The sequence below is a fragment of the Gossypium hirsutum genome, chromosome A11, assembly GCF_007990345.1.
Source record: "Gossypium hirsutum isolate 1008001.06 chromosome A11, Gossypium_hirsutum_v2.1, whole genome shotgun sequence".
Classification (NCBI taxonomy): Eukaryota; Viridiplantae; Streptophyta; class Magnoliopsida; order Malvales; family Malvaceae; genus Gossypium; species Gossypium hirsutum.
In genome coordinates, this window is record NC_053434.1 from 90,481,843 (window position 1) to 90,504,251 (window position 22,409).

General features: G+C 36.4%; 1 non-coding gene across 1 annotated transcript; it reads left to right on the forward strand.

Annotated features, from left to right (window-relative positions):
* The first annotated feature begins 3,675 nt into the window (after positions 1-3,675).
* LOC121210557 (small nucleolar RNA R71) lies at positions 3,676-3,782 on the forward strand. The gene has a single exon (XR_005905673.1). It is a non-coding gene; the product is annotated as a small nucleolar RNA R71 (small nucleolar RNA).
* Positions 3,783-22,409: the final 18,627 nt, after the last annotated feature.

Consider the following 22,409-nt stretch of genomic DNA (forward strand, 5'->3'; position numbering starts at 1 on the left):
AAGAAGATGGACAAAAATTGGCTTTTAATTTTGTTTTTAATTCATTTTAATAACTAAATGACCAAAATACCCTTACTACTAAACTTTTCAAAAATTCCTTCCATGTCCTAATTTTGTCCATGAACTTAAAATTGGTCAAATTGCTATTTAAGACCTCCTCATTAATATTCCAAAACAATTTCATACTAAAAACTTCTAGAATGCAAGTTTTGCAACTTATTCGATTTAGTCCCTACTTTCAATTTAAGCACTTTAGGCATAGAATTTCATCACGAAATTTTCATACAATCATGGAATCATATCATAAACCTCAAAATAATTATAAAATAATTATTTCTATCTCGAATTTGTGGTCACGAAACCACTATTCTGATTAGGCCCTAATTCGGGATATTACAGTGTTGGTTTATTGTGTGATCTCGATTTCTATGTCTGCCATTCATCTAGTTGCTCGACTTGTAGCCTTCGTTCTTCATAGATGGGTCCTTTATCGTTACTCTAACATAGCTCAGGTGTGTTCTTTGAACATTTTTCTGTAAGAGTATGCCCAAAGATCAATCATGAGATGATTGTAATAACATACTTGATTTACCATGTTTATTAATATAAGGCGTTGCCATTATTATTTCAGTTTCTTTTTTGTGTGTATGAATAAACTATTTTATAATAATGTCTTGAGAATAATATGATTATTCTTAAAAGGTCCTTAGTCAAGTATTATTGTTGACTAGGACAACAATAATGCATTAAGACTAACATGTAGTTGATTGATGATAAAGAGTTGTCATTCATATGGAGTGTCAGAATCAATGCATGAATATGTGTGTTAGAGAACAACAATTGGACTGACCTGCTATGAGTATGTTTTTTGGATTATTGTGTAATTGTCACAACATTACTCATAGTGATTAATATGTATATAATCCTCAGACTTGAGATCATCATTATCCCAACATCGTGAGTTGTATATTTTGATACAGTCAAACATACACCATAACTGGTTGATTTATAAAGGCTGATGTTGGATATACCACAATCTATGTAGAAGGTTATGGTTGATCAATATAGGATAAGTCCCTCCTACATAATAAGAGTAATATCTTAGGCCACTTGATTGAGTGAGACTAGAAATGCATGGCCATGCTCAAATAAGTTGATATGAGATGTCATACTTATTTGTGTATCATAGTCTACTCAAGGTATTAAGAAACATGGGATGGATTATGCAAGTGTGACTATTCCATGACTTGTGTCCATTCCAGAGATAAAGGACTTAAGGATTAATGCATAAAAGATTAATCACAAAAGGTTATGTCGAATCATGACTTCTTGTAACTTAGGTAGCAATAATGCATTGCTAGATGCCACTCATTGTTTGTAACATTAGAATCGTTCTAGTATTACTGCTAACGTTACAAGAACCTATAGGGTCACACCATGAATGGAATAAAACATAGTTGGTATTGTGTTTGGTTGTCACATGAATTAAATTAATTACAGAATTAATTTAATTGGGCAATCAAATATCAAACATATTATATGTACAAGGATGATTGTACACATAAGGAGAACATAATTCTATTAATATATGAATTTGGTTCGTCTATAAATTTAAATAAATATAGTTTACCGAAATCTTTATTATAATTAATGTAATTATAATTTTCAGTTAAAATATTATTATATTTATTTATTTTAATTATGATTATTATGTTCGGATTAAAATTTAATTCGATATATACATACCAATTATAAAGGGAGTTATATTTAGAAAGGGAGAAAAACCCTAAAAAGTGAATATATATATAAAAACCCTAAGCTTTGCTATTAGGTCTAGTAGCCGTCAAGCAAAATATCTCTGAAAATAGTTTTTGGGGATTTCTTCCATTCTTTGTCAACTGGGTGGATAGCGTAGAGGTTGGGATCATAAGGATTGCGGCTTGGATTCGAAATCAAAATAGTATTCTCATTGCCGAGGCTTCATTGCCTACTCAGATTGAAATTTTGGTAATTTTGAAACTTTTTCACCCCAATTCATTCCTCGCACATGGATCCATGGTTTGGATTGCCGGAATGTATATATATATATATTTTTTCCGCTGTGCCATGGGGGTACCGGCGTTCCAATAGTTTCCTGCAAAGAAGGTTTCACCACATGATCAGTATTAGTAGTATAATTTATACAATCACCCTCAATATTTGACGTGTTACTTGAATTACGAGCTTGAAGAGTGATCGTTTCCTCACCCACACGAAGTGTGAGTTCACCTGTACCAATATCAATTATAGTTCTAGCAGTTGCTAAAAAGGGCCTTCCTAAAATTAAAAGCACGTCACCATCCTTTTCTATTTCTAGAACAACAAAATAAAATGAGAATATGAATTCGTCAATTTTAGCGAGTACATCTTCAATAATACCCCTAGGAAATCTGATTGTTTTGTCTGCTAACTGAATGCTTATCCTAGTTTGTTTGGGTTTCCCAAGACCTAGTTGTTTAAACATTTTATAAGGCAAGACATTGATACTAGCCCCTAAATCAGGCAAAACATTATTAACATCTAAACTACCAATTAAACAAGGAATCGTAAAACTCCCTGGATCTTTTGATTTGTTGGCCAACTTATTCTGTAGTACGGCTGAGCAAACTGCATTTAACTCCACATGCGACGCCTCAGGCAACTTCCGCTTATTTTTTAAAAGCTCTTTTAAGAATTTGACTGCGTTTGGCATCTGTGAAAAAGCTTCAATAAACGATAAGTTAATATGTAATTTTTTTAATAATTTAAAGAATTTATCGGTGTAGCACACGAGGTTTGTACTCTTTACTTACCGGTGTTTGTTCACTGTGGTCTACCTCACCTTTGCTTTTACTTACCACCATTCCTTGCCTTTGGTCTGGTTCAGGTTCAACTAACCCTTCCTCGCCTTGAGTGGTAATCATATTGAGTTGTTCCCTTGGGTTAGATTCAGTATTACTTGGCAAGCTACCTTGTGGTCATTCAGAAATTAGTTTGGCGAGCTGTCCTATCTGAGTTTCGAGCCCTTGGATCGATGCTTGTTGATTCTTAAGTGCTATTTTAGTATTCTGAAAGTGAGTTTCTGACACCGAGATAAAATTTGTTAGCATCTCCCTAAGGTTTGACTTCTTTTTCTATTGGTACGGTGGTTGTTGAAAACCTGGAGGATGTTGTGGCCTTTGATTCCCTTGACCACCCCACGAGAAGTTAGGATGGTTCCTCCAACCTGCATTATATGTGTTACCATATAGGTTATTTTGAGATCTAGAATTATTGTTACCCATATATTGGACTTGTTCCTCCTCGGTGCTAGGATTGAAAGGTTGATATTCTGTGTACGCTCTTCCTCTATTAGAATCGGACCTCATCACGGAATGTACCTGAGTAGAACCACATAAACCGTCAATCTTTTTATTTAAAAGTTCTACTTGGTTAAATAGCATAGTAACCGCATTGAGGTTGAAAACACCGGCTGCTTTTGTCGGCTTTGTTCTCATGACTTGCCGTTGATAGTTATTCATTGACACCTCTTCAATAAATTTGTAAGCCACTTCAGGTGTTTTATTATTGATAGTCCCACAAGCAGCTGCATCAATAAGTTGCCTTGTTGAGGGGTTCACGCCGTTGTAAAACGTTTGAACCTGCAACCATAAAGGTAACCCATGGTGAGGGCACCTTCTTAATAGATCATTGTATCTCTCCCATGCATCATAGAGTGTCTGTAGATCCATCTGCACAAAAGAAGAGATATCATTCCTTAACTTAGCCATTTTATCTGGCGAAAAATATTTAAGAAATTTTTTTCGGTCATTTGTTCCCAAGTATAGATCGATCCTTGTGGTAACGAGTTCAACCACTGTTTAGCTTTGTTCCTCAATGAAAAGGGAAACAACCGAAGGTGAATGGCATTATCAGAAATGCCATTGATTTTAAAAGTGCCGCAAAACTCCAAAAAATTCACCAAGTGATTGTTTGGATCCTCATCCTGCAAACCATCAAACTAAACAAGCTTTTGTATCATTTGAATTGTGTTAGGTTTCAGTTCAAAATTATTTGTAGCAATCTCATGATTTGAAATGTGATATAGGTTTTATAATTTATGAATGTCTGTTATTGAAAACTAACTATTATCACGACAAAGGCAAGCGCACCTTATCAAACAGTAGTATAGCTTATGGCAAGACCGGAATGTCAAACCCAAAGGAACTAAAAGTACTAGTATTAACTTTCTTTTTATTATCTAGCCTAAAAATAAAGGGGTTTGTTTTATCTAAACTAATTACTAAACTAAGAATGCATAGAAAGTAAATTAGGGAAATAACTTTTGGGAAAACTGAATGATTTGGACAATAGCTAAGGGAAAAATCCACCTAGACTTCACTTGTTATTGACTCTGAACCAGACGATTTATTCACTTGACTTGATCCGTAGAAATCCCTAAGTTATATTATTATCTCTCTTGAGACTAAAAACATCTAACCTTAGGTTGATTAATTGAAATCTCTTTCTAATTAAAACCCCTAGTGTTGCATTAACTATATCTATGGATTCCCTTATTAGGTTTCACCCTAATCCTGCAAAATTATGTCACCCTATCTCTAGGCGTGCAATCAACTCCGCTTAATTATGTTAGATCTACTCTTAGACAAGGACTTTTGCTCCTCTGAATAAGCACATCAATACTTGGATCAATATCCTGGAATATTAAAGCAAGAATTAAGAACTCATAATTAAGAACACAACAAATATTTATCATATAATTCAAATAATAATCACAAGATCCATCTTAGGTTTCATTCCCCTTAGATATTTAGGGGGTTTAGTTCATATTTATGAAAGAAAACATCTCAAAAGAATAATGATAACAAAACATAAAGAAAACCCAAGAACTCTTGAAGGGAATTGAAGGGAGATCTTCAGTCTTGAAGGTGAATCATGCTTCTAAGATGGATCAATCGGCTTTCTTCGAGTAATTTCTTGTCTCCTACTTCGTGTATGTCTTTTTGTTACCTCCTAGGGTGTTTATATAGGCTTTAGAATGCTTCTAACCCTCAAGAGTGGCCTTTTCTGAATAAGACTAGGCTTGGACTCGATAGGGACACGCCCGTGTGCGATTGCTTCAAACCATGTTCGAGTTTGTTGAATGGACACAGGTGTGTGAACTACCCGTGTGAGGAAGTCCAGCCGTGTTGATTTCCCATGTTGACCCATTTTCTCCGTTTTTAGCCTGTTTTTCGCTCTTTTTACTCTCTTATGCTCTCCTAAGTATAAAACATGAAATTAAAGGATTAGGAGCATCAAATTCACCAATTCTAAGGATAATTCATCCAAAATTATGCTAAGCATGGGATAAAAATATGTATAAATTACGGTTTATCATTGGTGGTTGAACACAGGCGTGTTGAAATGGGACACGGGTGTGTGGAGGCTAGTAGTGGTCATACACAGGCGTATCGAACATCCTGAAAGTTTTTCGTTATTCAAACACGGGGATTTAAGGACACACGAGCACCGGACATGGCCATGTGGTTCTTTTATGTATAATTTTTTTAGATTTTATAATTTAGTATCCTAGTTTGTTTAAACTATAATTTAGTCCTAAAACTTGATTAGATTAATTGAAGCCTTTAACGATAGGGAAACTCGATAATATTTTAGAATTAGACTAGTGAGCATTAGAATTTGGTAGAAATATTCTTAGATAATATTTTAGGTAATGTGTTGAAATTTTATAAAATGTACGTTTTAGTTCCTATTAATAAAATAATAATTACACTTAGTAAATGAACTTGATTGAAACTGGAATTTTTAGGGCTCGCATAAATTGACTAAAAGAAGGTTGGTAATCATTTAGAACTAAAAATGAGACTGTTTAACATTAGATGGTAAAATAGCCAAAATACCCTTAAGGTTAAATAATTAGAAATAGTTTTAAAATGGTTCACAAGATCCCTTTTGTATTAAAATTAGGTAGTTAATTAGTTAGAATTGAAATGTTATAAGGTTGGGGTGTGTTTTGGGTGGTCTTGAGCTGGAGAAGTACTTCGGTGGCTATTTTGTCGCTTCAGATTCAAGTTAGTTCATCCTGGTCGGGTTTAGGGTGTCAAAATTGGTGGTATCAGAGCCAGATTTTGTTAAACATAAGAGGTCATGAATTTTGTAATGCTAAAGTCTAGTTTATTTGATAATATTACTTGAAATTACATGTTCTTTGTTTTATAAATTGTTTTATGGGGTAGGAATTGGGAACATAACGCCTTATAGGAAATTATACTTAGTTAAGCCTTGGATCACTTGCCGCTACTCACTCCTGGTACATTTTCTCTACTTTTTTATAGTATTCAATTTACATTATGCATCAAAGATGTGAACGGGGTAGTGAAGATGGAGATGCACCACCCTAGCCATGTGATAATGCTCATATGGGTCGAGTTGAACACCATATGTCTATGATGACTGGGGTATTGCAGCATATTGTTGGTGCCAATGTTGCTCCTATTTGCCAAGGATTACCATTAGGGCGTTTGCGAGCTCTAGGTGGTATGAAATTTTGAGGAGTTAGGGGTGGAGACCCTATTCGTACTGAATACTGGTTGGAAGAAGTTACCCATATCCTTGGTTAGATAGGTTATTCTGACTAGGATAAGCTTGGGTGTGCCTTGTCATTGCTTGTTAATGAGGCTCATCGTTGGTGGAGGACAACCAAGGGTGGTAATGCACCGGAGAGAGTGAATTGGGACTTTTTCTTGGAGTCTTTCTAGTGAAGTTCATAGAAGAGCAATATTTGGAGGCAAGGAGACACGAGTTCATAGATTTAGTCCAGGATACTTTGTCTGTAGGCAAGTACGAGGTAGATTTCATGTATTTGAGCCAGTATGCGCCTTAGTTGGTGGCTCGTGAGGTGAGTCGTTGTAAGAGGTTTAGGTTTGGATTAAACCTGGATATTAAGTTGTATCTTGTTGTGTAGTCTATTGAGGTATCCAACGAGTTGATTGAGAAGGCTCATACTTTAGAAGAGACTTTGGGGGAGGAGCCTAAAGCTATTGCCACTGGTACTACTAAGATGTTGTTAGATTCTACTAAAGGATCTGGCCAGAAGGGAAAGAGTGGTTATTTTGGGAGGTTTAGATGACGAGTTGCTGCAAACCAGGGTCAGGTTTAGGCAAGCCGCAAGAGCTGAGATTGGTATTGGTGATCAGGGATGTACTGCGTAGACGTTGTGTGAGCATTGTAACCATCGACATCCTGGAAAGTGTTAGAGGATGATTGGTACCTGTTTTGCTTGCGGATTGATAGAGCACGATATTAGTGATTGTCCTAAGAGAGCACTTGTGGTTAGAGACCAACCTGCTACTACACCTACTCTCACTCGAGGGAGGAGCTGTGGCAGAGGTGATGGTGGAACTGGAGGTCCAGCTAGAGTTATGCAGTTAGGGAGCCTCAGACTAGGAAGGCCACAGATGTCACTGCAGGTACTTTCACGCTAGAGTATTTTCCTTCTAGCTTTAGTAGATTCGAGTGTTATGAGATCGTTTATTCTGAGAGATGTAGCTAGAGAGTTAGGGATTTCTATAGAGACATCTAGGTTGGGTGTTACTGTTAAGAGTTCACTAGGTGATAGTGTAGTGGTAGATCGGGTTTACCGTTGTCCTCTGAGGGTTCAGGGACAAGTGTTTCCAGTATATCTTTTAGAGTTACCGTTCTGAGGGTTTGATGCTATCCTTGGGATAGATTGGTTAACCGAGCATTGGGTGAAGGTCGACTGTTAGGTGAAGTTGGTGACTTTGTGTTTGTGCTGATGGCTTTGAGATTATTATTGTTGGAGAGAGGTTTGAGTTGCTTTCAAATATGGTTTCTATGCTTAGAGCCGAGAAGTTGGTCCAGAGAGGTTGCAAAGCTTATCTAGCCTATATCCTGAATGCTAATAGTAAGGATTTAAGGTTGGATGAGATTCATCCAGTTTGTGATTTTCCAGTTGTTTTTCCTGAGAATTTGTTTAATTTACCGCCGGATAGAGAAGTTGAGTTTGGTATTGAACTCTATCTTGGCACGGCTCCAGTGTCAATTGTGCCCTACCATATGGCACTTAAGGAATTAAAGGAGTTAAAGTGTCAATTGCAGGAGTTGTTGGACTGGGATTTCATTTGACCGAGTGTGTCGCTGTGGGGAATGCTAGTTCTATTTGTGGAGAATAAGGATGGGACTTTGAGGCTATGCATTGATTATTGCTAGCTGAATAAGTTGATTGTCAAGAATAAGTACTCACTTTCGAGGATCGATGATTTGTTTGACCAGTTTCGAGGAGCTTCAGTTTTCTCAAAGATTGATCTAAGATATGGGTACTATCAGTTGAAGGTGAATTATGCGGATGTTATAAAGACGACATTTGGGACTCGATATGGACATTTTGAGTTTCTTTTCATGCCATTCAGGTTGACAAATGCACCTACCGCATTTATGGACATGATGAACCATGTATTCCATTCCTAACTGGATTGGTTCGTTTTGGTTTTCAGAGATGATATATTGGTGTATTTTTCAATCGAAGGATGAGCCCGACGAGCATTTGAAGTTTTGAGGGAGAAACAATTGTATGCCAAGTTGAGCAAGTGTGAGTTCAGGTTTTGAGAGGTGGTTTTTCTCGGTCATGTTGTTTCAGCCGAGGGTATTCAGGTTGATCCGAAGAAGGTTGAGGCGATCTTGGATTGGAAGCTACCGATGACTGTGTCTAAGGTCAGGAGTTTCTTGGGCTTCGCTGGTTATTATAGTTGTTTCATTGAGGGATTTTCAAGTATTGTTGGTCTGTTAACGGAGTTGCTTTAGAAGAATACTGTTTTTGAATGGACTGATGTGAGGTATAAGAGTTTTGGGAAGCTGAAGTCTATTTTGACCAAAGCACATGTATTGACAAAGCCAGAATCTAGTAAGAACTATGTTGTTTTTAGTGTTGTTTTTAGTGATGCTTCTTACAGTGGATTGGGTTATATACTAATACAGGAGGGAAAGGTAGTCGCTTATGCGTAGAGGCAGTTAAGGCCGCATGAGTGTAACTATCTAACCCATGATTTGGAATTGGCTACTGTAGTTTTTGCACTCAATATTTGGTGTCATTACTTTCATGGTGAGAGGTGTGTGATTTATACCGATCACAATAGTCTTAAGTATCTCCTTACCTAGAAGGAGTTGAACTTTAGACAAAGGCATTGGATTGAGCTGCTAAAGGACTACACTTATGTGATTGAATATCATTTGGGCAAGGTGAATGTTGTTGTTGATGCCTTAAGTAGGAAGTCTTTGGTTTACTTGAAGGTGATTTTTGCGAAGTTGTCAAATTTTAAAGATGGTGATTTATTGGCTAAGCTTCGGGCGAAGTTGACCCGTACACCGCAAATTCGAGAAAGATAGCCGTTCGACGAGAGTTTGGCATATCGTATCCGTCAAGTTGAGTTGGGTGTTCTTGGAGACTTTGGTCTCAATGCTGAAGGTGTCCTTTGCTCAAAGGTTGGATGTGTGTTCCGATTGATGAGGATTTGAGAGATATGGTCTTTACCGAGGCTCATAGTAGTCCATATGCTTTCCATTCTGGTGGGAACAAGTTATATCAGGATCTTCAAGTTTATTTATTGGTGGCCTGGGTTGAAGAAAGATGTAGCTGATTTTGTTGGTAATTGTTTAGTTTGCTATAGGGTTAAAGCTGACATCAATGTCCATTTGGGTTGCTTCAGCCGATTAGGATTCCAGAGTGGAAATAGGAGCAAATTACGATGTATTTTGTTTCGGGTTTGCCGTTGACTCCATCTTGGAAGGACACAGTTTGGGTGATAGTGGATCAGTTTATGAAATGTGTACATTTCTTACCTATGCGCACGACTTACAGTTTTCAGTAGTTGGCGAAGCTTTATGTCAGGGAGATTGTCAAATTGCATAGAGTTCGAATTTCTATCATATTGGAGAGAGATCCAAGATTTACGTCGAGGTTTTGGAAGATGTTGCATGAGGCTTTAGGTTCAAAGCTTCACTTCAGTACAGTGTATCATTACCAATCAGATGCTTAGTCTGAGAGGGTGATCCAGATTCTCAAGGTTATGCTTTAAAGTTGTGTTATTGATTTTTGTGGCAATTGGGATCGAATTCTTTTGTTTGCTGAGTTAACGTACAACAACAATTACTGGAGGAGTATTCAGATGGCTCCGTTTGAGGCACTTTATGGTAGGAAGTGTAGGACTCCACTATGTTGGTCTGGAATGGATAAGAAGAGAATTTGGGTTTGGATTTGGTTTATGAAATTGAGGACAAGGTGAAACTTATTTTTAAGCAATTGAAGGCTACTTCAGATAGGTAGAAATCTTATGCTTACTTAAGACGTCGAGATATCGAATATTAGGTTGGTGATAAGGTGTTTTTGAAGGTCTCACCTTGGAAGAAGGTTTTGAGGTTCGGGCGGAAGGGTAAGCTTAGTCAGAGGTTCATTGGGCCTTATAGTGTGATTGAGCAGATTGGACCAATTGCTTATCGTCTTTTGTTGCCACCTAAGCTTAGACACATTCACGATGTCTTCCATGTTTCCACACGTTTAAATATTGCATGAATGTATTATGCTAGTATAAGTGTATGTTTATAAGTTAAATTATGATTTCATATGCCATACTAAATTGGAATTTTATTCATGGAATAGCATATGTTATTATGATTATAATATGTGATACTGTGACTGGAATTTTAATGCTTAATTTGCCTGTATTTATGCATGAATTGGGAGTGATTTACTTATTGTTTTTACGGTCATTCACTGAGCTTTTTAAGCTCACACATTCATGCCTTTGTGCAAAGACTTTTCCATCTTGAGGAGTTGAAGAGCTAGCACAAGCCTGATCCAAGATTAAGGCTCGGTAGTAGCTTAAGGATTCTTCTTTAGAAACAATAGGAGGCATTATGACACTTATTGAGACTAGTTTTAATTCAATTGTAATAGACATTGGACATTTATTTGGATTTTTATTTTGGTGATATTATTATTAATTTAATACTTGATTTTTATGCTTAATTGTTGTGTGGTTTATGGTATGTTGATAAGAGTTCATATGATGATTGAAATCATGGTGTTTGATGCATGTATTTTATACAAACATAGCTTAATTGTAGCTTGCCAAGTAGTGGAATTCTTATGGCTAAGGTATGTACCTTGTGTGATATAATTGATGGTTTCTAAGTATGATTAGGGTAAGTAAAACAAATTTTTGACAAAGAAAAAACTGCAGTGGTCTACACACGGGTGTGTGTCACTTGAGGCAAGTGTGTTGAAATGGGACACGAGCGTATGGAGGCTAGTAGTGGGCACAGACGGGTGTGTGCAAACATCTTGAAAGTTTTTTGTGATTTGAACATGGGCATCTAAAGGAAACACAAGCACCGGGCATGGCCGTGTGGTTCTTTTGTGTAAGATTTTTTTTAGATTTTGTAATTTAGTATCCTAGTTTGTTTAATTATAATTTAGTCCTAAAACTTGATTAGATTAAGTGAAGACTTTAGTGATAGGGAAACTCGATAATATTTTAGAATTACATTGGTGAGTGTTAGAATTTGGTTGAAATATTCTTAGATAATATTTTAGGTAATGTATTAAAAGTTTATTAAATTTGCATTTTAGTTCCTATTATTAAAATAATAATTAGACTTAGTAAATGAACTCAATTGAAATTGAAATTTTTAGGGCTGGCATAAGTTGACTAACAAAAGGTTGGTAATCATTTAGAACTAAAAACGAGATTAACCCTTAGGGTTAAATAATTAGAAATAGTTTCAAAATGATTAACAAAATCGCTTCCGCATTAGCATTAGGTAGTTAATTAGTTAGAATGGAGGTGTTATAAAGTTGGGGTGTGTTTTGGGTGGTCTTGAGTTGGAGAGTCACTTCAATGGCTATTGTGTTGCTTTGGATCCGGGTCGATCCATCCTGGTTAGGTTCAGGGTGTGAGAATAACAATAAGTATTCTTAATAATTTTGTATAATGGTTTATCATATTTATTTTTCTAGTTATTTTTTAGCAATCGTACTGTTGATTACTATCTTGAACCAACATATTACATACGATGTTAGCTTGTAAGTTGTGTTACTTGTTTAAAAAAACTTTCCTCAATTATTATTGACTATTTTGTATAACGATTAATATTTTTTTTAAATTTAAAATTATATAATTGTGTAATTACAATTTATACTACTAAGCATAACATAGGTAATTATAATGTAACTACACTTTATCAGCCAAACACGATAAGAAAATTTGAATTCCTTGTAATTATAAAAGGGCGTATTCATTACCACAATAACTATACTTTATCCAATTACTACATGATGTCTAAGCACACCCTAAATGTGTTGAGAGTTAATTAAACATTAGTAATATTAGAAAAATAAAAGTACTTGAAAAAGTAATATATTAATATAGGTATTTAAGTAATTTAATTTTTAAAACAAAATTTTATTTTTAATTTTCATTTTCCAATATATTTTTATCATTTCTTTTAATTTTTTAAAAGTAAATTATCTGTATATAATCATAAACCTATAAATTAAGAAGACCACCATTTAAAGACATAATTACATCCTAACATAGCAAAGCGAGTTCAATATATGAGCTAGTTAATTGTTCGATTTCAATACATGCTTAAACTTGATAATAAATTAATAATTAACTCTAAACATAGATAGATATTTGATTTTGTAAATTAAATATCTTGGACTTGAAGCTAAGCTATCAATTATTGTAAGATATTTAAAAATAAGAAGGTTAATCTCCCCCTTTGACCTGCAAGACATGAAGATTTCAGAACCATATCAAATAACCATCAAGAAAAAATTGCTACAACATTTAGCCAGACACATCAAGCAAAGACTTGACCAATACCTATCATACGAATGTCTAAAACCCCAAATCTACAATTAAACACCAATGCCACAACATCATGCAAAGAAATGCTTCCACTACTCTACTTTGATATGATCACAAAATCTCTTTATGCTTTTTAGTAAAATATTGCATGTACGTAGACCTTATCTAGTCTTTGGAATGTTTATGTTGGAGTTTTATGTTGAATTTGGCCTTTCGGCATTTTGGTTCCATGTTTTACAACTTTATGGTAACTTTGATACACATATTTCGAATATAAATTAAAGATTTTATGATATACAAATGATTAAAATGTACTTTATTTTACTTAGGTATCCAAAATTTTGATTTAATGTGTTTATAGCCTTGAATTTATATGTTTCAGATATGTTTTAGTTTATTAAATTGGATGGTATTGCTTTGGTTTAGTGTAAAACATGTTTAGATAATGTCTGAGGCACAATTTCATGATTTTGCAAAACTTTTTTTTTTGCATTTTTAGGCTTGTGGCTTGAGATGGAATGAACATTTCTCAAGATAAGTTCAGTAAAATTAGCCTGAGCATGCATTTCTAGGTGCATATAGTGTCACATCCCAATATATATACAATTAGTAATTAAGACTTAACAAGAAATGAGCCTTAGGCTTAATGGTTAAGTGTTAGCCCCCTTCCTTAGATACCAAGGTTTGAGCCTCACCTTCCCCACTCATTTTCGTTTTAATTTTGACAATTAGAGGAAATTTGTTGTGTCGTTCCTAGGGTTTTCAAACCTTACGTTCTTAACCCACTTTTCCTAATTAGACTTTGCACCTTGCTTTTCTTTTCAATTCCTAATAAAACTTTGCCTTCCTGTTCCCCTTTCTAATTCTTTTTTTTTCTTTTCCACTTCTTTAAACCATATTTTCATCATACTGTTATTGACTTTTTTGCTTTCCCATATCAAAGCATCCCCTATTCAATCATTTTTCTATCAGTTTTGTAATTTTTGTCAATAGGATCCCTATCTTTGTCAAGAAATGATAACCACACCTCATCCCAGTGATTAGATCTTGTATTTTCGTAATATTACTATCTAAAACTAATCTTTCATTTGATTAATCAAATCTTTTATGATTTTTGCCAAATCTTTCGTAATCTTGTCAAAATCTTGACACCAATGGCTAATTCATGTGTAAATGTCATTTGAAGGGCTGAATCTAGATAAATCAAAACAAAATCAATGAGGAACATTAATCAAACCTATAGTGAAATGTTTGTTCTTTACCAAGTGAATCGGGCAAACTATGTGTAGGTGTAGGGCCACATGGTCACTTAAACGAGCGTGTGGGCCACACGCCTACCACATGACCATGTGCACTTATAGATTGTAGAAAATTTGTGAGCCACACGGCCTCAGTTTAGTCCTTGTATATCCCTTAAAATGTTTTTAAAGTTTTTATTCTCTCAATTGAGTCCTTGATATTATGTTTACTCTAGAATTTTAAATTTGATGACTAAATTATTACTATTATATTGTATGAGATATGAATGTTACATGCCTACTGTCACTCTGATATTGATAAATTTTTAGTTCTAATACTGTTATTGCCCTACTGAGTAAATGTTAAGCATGTTTACTACTACTGTTGAACTGAATACATGTAGAGCATTTTTACTGTTCTGCATATTTCTATTACAACCATGTCATATTGCATTGAATGGGGTGGGATGATATGAATAGAGGAAGAGTGACAGTTTAATGATATGCAAAAAGTGGTAGTTCATCCACAATCTAGTGGCAGTTTATGTAACATCCTGAAATAGGGCTTAGTCGAAATAGTGGTTTTGGGACAATAAATCTGAAATTAAATTATTTATTTTATGATTATTATGAGGCTTAGAATATGAGTATATTCATGTGTTAAAGTTTCATGAAGAAATTCTAAGTATAAGATGGACAATTAGAAATTAGGGACTAAATTGAATAAATTGTAAAACTTAGATTCTAGAAGCAATTTGTATGAAATTGCTTTAGTCTTGAATTAGAAGGTCTTGGAGATCAATTTACCCAAGTTCTAAATTTTTGGACAAAAATGGGCTTGCATGGATGAAATTTTAAAGAAAGGGTATAAGGCCATTTTGGTCATTTGTCATCTTAATGAATTAAAATGGGAAAAATCAAGCCAAAATCAGCCATTTTCTTATCCATGGCTGCCGAAAATTGAAGAGACACTATAGCTAGGGTTTTCAACATTTCCAAGCCTAATAATAAGTGCTCACAAGCCCCATTTTTCATGTTCTTTGTATTTTTGAAATCCCGGTAACTTGCTCTCTCCATTTCTACCCACATTTCGTGCTAGGGTTCATGTTTGAAAATTTACCCATGCATGAGTTGCTTGTATTTTGATGGATTATGGAGGAATATGAAAGATAAATGTGTGGTAAACATCTTTTCCAAGCTAGTTTTCATGAGAAACCCTTATAGGGACTAATTTGCAAAAGATGTAAATGTATGGTAGAAATCGGGAAGAAAATGAAAAATGTGGGTTGCCATAAGAGAGAAAAATGTTTGGTTAGGCTTGGGTAAGATAGAAAAATATGGGTTGCAAAATGGTCATTTGGATCAAGGGTAGATATTAAACTTGAAATGTATAATGTGGGGTATTAGTGACTTAATTTTGCTGTTATAGACCCCGAGGAACAAATTATGGGGGTCGATTGTGGTAAACGTAAAGTTTCAGAATAACCGAAACACAATCCCGAAAATAATACTAGGTAAGTTCGGATAATTTGAAGTGAACTCTTAAAATGCATAATTGTATGCTTTATGAATGCTTGGTGATTGCATTTATTATTGGCATGAAATATCATAGAAATGTATATTGATGATAACATGTGAAAGATATCTCGGTTGAGGTTGACAAAGGGAAATCGATGGATAACCCCTTATTGACATGTGAACTGAAATCCTGCATGTGTTGCAGTAAGGATTTAGCCCGAACGGGTAATCCGAGATCTCAAGTATGAAAAGGAACCTAGCCCGGACGGGTGTTCCTTAAATAATCAAGCCTCTCGAAGAATATATGTGCATTACAGATTTAGCCCGGATGGGTAATCTGATTAGGGTTTGAATTTAGCCTGGACTGGTAATTCAGATCCCAGCTCATTAAGGGTGTGGTCACTATAAGAGATTTAGCCTGGACTGGTAATCTCGACATCACCTTACGAGTTCATGATATGGGGCATTTAGCCTGGACTGGTAATCCTGCCATATGATGTGAGGTTCGCGGGAGTGTATATATGGAACGATCATTCCTATGAAGTGACGGATAATGGGTTTTCTATCGAGTTTTCCTAGAAACTCAACGAGAATAATATGGGATATACATACATAAAAAAATATTGAATGATGAGCTCATCTAGTTAAATTACATGATACATGATTATGTGACTAACTCATTAATTAAGTGCATGTGATAGGAAATCATTTCATATTGGAGGAATTCATGACTTAAGTATGGATGTATGCTAATTACTCGGTAAGTTTACTTTCCAGTTATTCGAGCTTACTAAGCATGAAAATGCTTATTCCTTCTCTTTTCCCTTGTTTTTCAAAGTTGAAGGACTCATAAGGATTGGAAAACGATTGGAGAGTCAACATACTATCAACTGGTCAAGCTTTGGTATAAAGACACTACTATTTTGTTAATGGCATGTATAGGGTCTTGAGCATTTTTTCATATGTGTCATTTGAATTGCCAAATGAAGGCATGTAAAGATGTACTCATCTTTTTATATAAGACCATGGAAAATGGCATATTTGAAAGTAGGCTATGACCTACCTTTATCTGCATGTTCATGTTCTATTATGATGGAATGCTACAAGTGGCAATGAGTTCAAAAACGAGCCAAGTTCTGGAAAGTAATACAATAACATAAGAACCCATGAATATTAAATGGGAAATAACCTTTTTATGTGAAACCAATGATATGAGGTTTTCACACTAGGAGTCTTATTAAAATTATTTATAAGTGTAAAGTCATGTTTTCTCTCAAACTTAGAAATTTCTATGCATAAGAGGTAGTAAAGGGTGACCTAGGCTTGGAAAATAGCCCAACAGAGTCCACATGGATAGACACACGGGCGTGTGTCTAGGCCGTGTGTGACACACGATTTCCTCCCACGGGCGTGTGCTGTGACTGTGTGTCCCCTGCACCTAAAACTTTAAATCAAATTAGTACACGGGTAGGTCACACAGGCGTGTTCCTAGGCCGTGTTGATTTAACAGAATGCTCAAGTTTTGGACACGGGGTGAGGGCACGGGTGTGCCTTATGATACACGGGCGTGTGAGCCCACACATCCCACAAACACAGGCATGTGGCCCTCCAAAGCTAGAAATTTATTAAGTCACCCAAGGTTTCCCAAATGTTTTCAGTTTTGTCCCGAACCGCTTTAATGTAAGTTTTAGACCTCGATGACCTGTTTAAGGGATGAAAGTATATGTTCTAAAATTTTTAAATTTTAGGCGAAATTTAGTGACCTGGTTTTGGTATGTTTATGAATGTTTAAGTCTGGTAATGCCTCGAGCCCTGTCGCAGTGTTGGATACGGGTGAGGGGTGTTATATTTATTGGTATCAGAGCTACGGTTTAGTCAGTTCTAGGACTACCATAGAGGATGTTAAAGTTCGCTAGACATGCCCTTATTCGAGTGTTGATAGTGTGATGTCTCTTAATTGTTCAAATTGTTTTGAATATAGTAAATCTCTTCCAGTCAAGCACAAGATGAGTCTGAAGGAGTCGAGAGCCATGCTCCAGCTTCCATACAACGAGCAGTATCTAGTAGTAGTAGAAGGCTAATGTCAGAAAGCCGAGAAGAGGCCCGAGCTGCCTTCTTTGATATGATGGATGGTGGCTTGGGGATTATCTAAGAAATTGCCCCAATATACTGAGACCTCCCCTGCCCCCTAACCAACTTAATGAAGATGTGCCACAAGGTATGGCACCGGTGAAAATCAGTAAAGCCCTTGTGGATAAACTTAAAAAGTATGGGGTTGAGGAATTCAGAGCGAAAGTTGATGATGTCACTGAAAGAGCCTAGTTCTGGCTCGAGAACACTACGAGGGTGCTAGATGATTTGTCATGCACACCAGAAGAGTGCTTGAAGTGTGTTGTGTCCCTTTTGAAGGATACTGCATACAATTGGTGGAAGACCGTATCCGTGGTAGTGTCGGAAGAAAATATTACTTGAGACTTCTTCCCAGCAGAGTTTAGGAAGAAGTACATTAGCCAGCGGTTTTGGACTCAAAGCGAAAGGAGTTCCTGGAACTCAAACAAGGTAGCAAGACTGTAGCGGAATAAGAGAGAGAGTTTGTACGACTGAGTCAGTACGCAATTGAATGGGTCCAAACTGAATTGAAAATGTGTAAATGCTTTGAGGAAGGTCTGAATGAGGACATCAAGTTGTTGATTGGGATCTTGGAAATACGGGAGTTTGCTGCATTAGCCGGTCGAGCCAAGAAGGCCGAAGAACTTAATAATGAAAGAGAACAAGCTAAGAGAGAGGCTCGAATTACGAGCAAGAGGTCTAGTGATAAAACACTCTCGTTTTCCACGAAGAAAGCCAAGAGCTTGCATGAACGCTCTACTTTATTGTGGGATATTCAGGCAGATCAAGAAGCTCTAAACTACGAGGTAAAAGATTTCCTTCCTAATAGAGACTAGTGTGGGGAGCATAGATGATCAAAAACTGTAGTGTAAGAGCTGTAAGAAATTTCACTTCGAAGAGTGTCGAATGAAGAGCGGTACGTGTTTCAGATGTGGTTCTTTTGATCACTTCCTCAGTGACTACCTAGAGCGAGTTGAAAAAGAAGTGGATGTAACCCGAAATCGAGTACTCCTATTCCACGGGGTAAACCTCCGAAATACCCAGAGAGTGTAAGTGGCAGTCGAGTTGTGACTAAAGACATTACAAAACCAGAGGTTTGAGCCCCGAAAAGAACGTATGGGATGCGTACTCGAGAGGAAGCCGTTGCTCCTAATGTTATTACAGGTATCTTGTCTCTTTTTAATATAAGTATTGTTGCTTTAATTGACCCGGGGTCGAGGCATTCATATATTTGCATGAGATTGGCGTCTAGTATGAACATACCTATTGAATTTACGAAAGATATTATTAGAGTGTCGAATCCACTAGGCAGATCAGTCCTAGTTGATAAAGTCTGTAAGAATTGTCCTTTAACGATTCAAGGTTGTTGTTTCCTGGCTAGCCTTATGTTCTTACCATTTGATGAATTTGATGTAATACTTGGTATGGATTGGTTAGCCCTTTATGATGTAATTGTGAATTGTGGTAGTAAGTACATTAAGTTGAAATGCCCAGATGGTAAGATTTTACGGGTTGAATCAAGAGAATTGGGTTCGCCGCTGATTGTAATCACGGGAATGGTTGCCCAGAGATATATGAGGAAAGGATATGAAGTCTACCTTGCGTTTCTGATGAACACTAAGGAAATTGAATGGAAGATTGAATCTATGTTGATAGTATGTGAGTATCCAGACGTATTTTCGGAGGAATTACCCGAATTACCTCCTGAAAATGAGATAGAGTTTGATATTGGGTTGGTGCCAGAGACAACTCCCATTTCTATTGCTCCGTACAGAATGGCACCTACCGAGTTGAAGGAGTTGAAAGCACAGTTGCAAGAGCTGACGAATAAAGAATTTGCTAGGCCAAGCTTTTCACCTTGGGGTGCCCCGTGTTGTTTGTAAAGAAGAAAGATGGTTCGATGAGGTTATGTCTTGATTATTGGCAGCTGAATAGGGTGACTATTAATAATAAGTATCCTTTGCCAAGGATCGATGATTTATTTGACTAGTTGAGAGGAGCCACCGTGTTCTCCAAGATAGATTTGAGGTCTGGTTATTATCATTTGAGAGTGAAAGACTCGGATGTACCCAAGACAACTTTTAAAATAAGGTATGGCCATTATGAGTTTCTTGTCATGTCGTTTGGGCTGACGAATGCACCGACTATGTTTATGGATGTAATGAGTAGGATCTTTTAGCCATATTTGGATAAGTTTATCGTTGTGTTTAGTGACGACATTTTGATCTACTCTAAAGATGAGACAGAGCATGCAAAGCATCTAAGAATTGTGTTGCAGATCCTGAGGGAAAAGCAACTGTATGCTAAGTTTAGCAAGAGTGAATTTTGGCTCCAGGAAGTTGGATTTTTGGGTCATATAGTTTTGGGTGAAGGCATTCGAGTTGATCCAAGCAAGATTACTGTAATTGGTGAATGGAAATCGCCTAAGAATGTAACCGAGGTTAGAAGCTTTTTAGGCTTAGTCAGTTACTACTGAAGGTTTGTAAAAGGATTTTCCATGATAGCGACTCTGATGATGAAACTGCTTCAAAAAGACGTTAAGTTTGATTGGATAGAGAAGTGTCAGCAAAGTTTTGAGAAGTTAAAAACATTGCTGACAAAAAGCTTCTATTTTAGTGCTACCTGAACCTGGAAAAGAGTTTGTGGTCTACAGTGATGCATCCTTAAATGGATTGGGTTGTGTGCTTATGCAAGATGGCAAGGTGATAGCCTATGCTTCACGGCAATTGAAGCCTCATGAGAAGAATTATCCAACCCACGACCTAGAACTCGCCGCTATTGTTTTTGCCTTAAAATTTTGGAGGCATTATTTGTATGGCGAGACTTGTCATATTTTCATAGATCACAAGAGTTTAAAATATTTGATGACTCAGAAAGAATTAAATCTGAGACAGCAGAGATGGTTAGAATTAATTAATGATTATGATTTAATTATTACTATCACCCGGGAAAGGCGAATGTCGTTGCTGATGTATTGAGTAGGAAATCCTTGTATGCTTTGAGAGCAATGGATGCTTGTTTGACGTTGGTTGATGATGGTTTAGTTTTGGCCGAGCTGGAGGCTAGGCCAACTTTTCTGCAGGAAATTCTTGGCGCTCAGTTTAATAATGATAATTTACAAACAAAAAGAGCTCAATGTGAGTCCGATAATGAGTTAGATTTCTGAATTAGTCCTGATGGATGTTTGATGTTCAGAGATAGGGTTTGTGTACCAAAAGACAATAAACTTATTCGAAAGATTTTGCAAGAAGCACATAACAGTCGTTTGTCAGTTCATCCAGGAAGTACCAATATGTACAACTATTTGAAGAAGATGTACTGGTGGAACGGTATGAAAAGAGATGTATCTAAATTTGTATCGAAATGCCTGGTATGTCAGCAAGTTAATGCTGAACATCAAGTGCCTTCAGGTTTGTTACAGCCTGTAATGGTCCCCGAATGGAAGTGGGACAAAGTTACCATGGACTTCGTGACAGGATTACCTATGACTCCGAAAAAGAAAGATGCCATATGGGTTATAGTGGATAAATTAACAAATTCGGTTTATTTCATTTTGGTAAAGACGGATTATTCTCTTGATAGATTGGCTGATTTGTACATTTTTGAGATAGTAAGGTTACACGGAGTACCACTATCAATTATCTCAGACAGAGACTCGAGGTTTACTTCGAGGTTTTGGAAGAAGTTACAAGATGCCTTATGTACAAAGTTGGGATTTAGCACAGCTTTTCACCCTCAGACCGATGGCCAGTCTGAGCTAATGATTCAGGTTCTCGAGGACATGTTGCGATGTTCCATCCTCGAATTTCAGGTTAGTTGGGAAAAATACCTATCATTGGTAGAATTTGCCTACAATAACAGTTTCCAAACAAGTTTGAAGATGGCTCCTTATTAGGCTTTGTATGGAGGGAAGTGTCGAACTCCATTGTATTGGACAGAACTCAAGGAAAATCAAATTCATGGAGTTGATCTGACCAAAGGAACTGAAGAAAAAGTTAAAGTGATACAGGATTGTTTAAAAGTGGCATAGATAGGCAAAAGTCTTATGCTGATCTGAAAAGAAAGGAAATTGAGTTTTAAGTTATGGATAGAGTATTTTTGAAAGTATCTCCATGGAAAAAGGTATTGAGATTTGGTCGAAAAGGTAAACTGAGTCCACGATCTATCGGACTGTTAGCCAATTGTTTGGCATTGCCACCCGAGCTGGAAAGGATTCACGATGTGTTTCATGTATCTATGTTAAGGAGATATCGATCAGACCCCTCTCACGTAATTTCACTGACTGAGATTGAAATTCGACCGGACATGACCTATAGAGAGGAACCGGTTAAGATATTGGCTCGCGAAATTAAGCGATTGAGAAATAAAGATGTGACTCTTGTAAAAGTTTTATGGCATCGACATGGTGTTGAAGAAGCTACATGGGAGCAAGAAGAAACCATGAGAAACCAATATCCGAATCTATTCTCTGGTAAGACTTTCGGGGACGAAAGTCCCTAAGGGGGTAAGAAATGTAACATCTCGAAATAGGGCTTAGTCGGATTAGTGGTTTTTGGACCATAAATCTGACATCAAAATATTTATTTTATGATCATTATGAGGCCTAGAATATGAGTATATGCATGTGTTAAAGTTT